Below are 571 nucleotides of genomic sequence, written 5' to 3'. Positions count from 1 at the left end.
TCTATACAGATCATGCGTCACTACGCACTGCGACTCAGTCGCCCCGCCTCTCGCAGAGCATGGCTAGATGGCTATGCTTCGTTGCGGAATATAATTCCGAGGTGAAGTATAGCTGGGAAAGCAGAATGCTTTGGCTAATGCGTCGTCACGCGGACCAGACTATGAGCTTGCTCATGTTTTAACTGCAACGTCGTCTGTGACGGATATGATACGCACCGCGTATGCGGGTGATGGGATGTGTGTAGTGCTGCTACGGGCTCTAGGGAGCAAGGGGTTTGAGGACTCGGACAAGAAATTGTCACCAAGACGGCGTGCCCGATTGCACCGATATTCGTTGAATGATGGCTTGCTATATTGTAGCACCGATTTAACGGATACACCGCGAATTGCGGTTCCTCATGATGAGTATTTGAAATATCGCATCCTCTATGAGGCTCACGATACGCCACTAAGTGGTCATCTCGGTCGTGAGAAAACGTACAACTCTGTGAGTCACCACTATTGGTGGCTAAAGCTGTACAGATGGACGAGCACCTATGTGCACACGTGTGAGACGTGTCAACGGGTGAAT

This window comes from Plasmopara halstedii, assembly GCF_900000015.1.
Source record: "Plasmopara halstedii genome assembly, contig: Scaffold_323, whole genome shotgun sequence".
NCBI lineage: Eukaryota > Oomycota > Peronosporomycetes > Peronosporales > Peronosporaceae > Plasmopara > Plasmopara halstedii.
Note: the sequence above shows the minus strand (reverse complement) of the source record.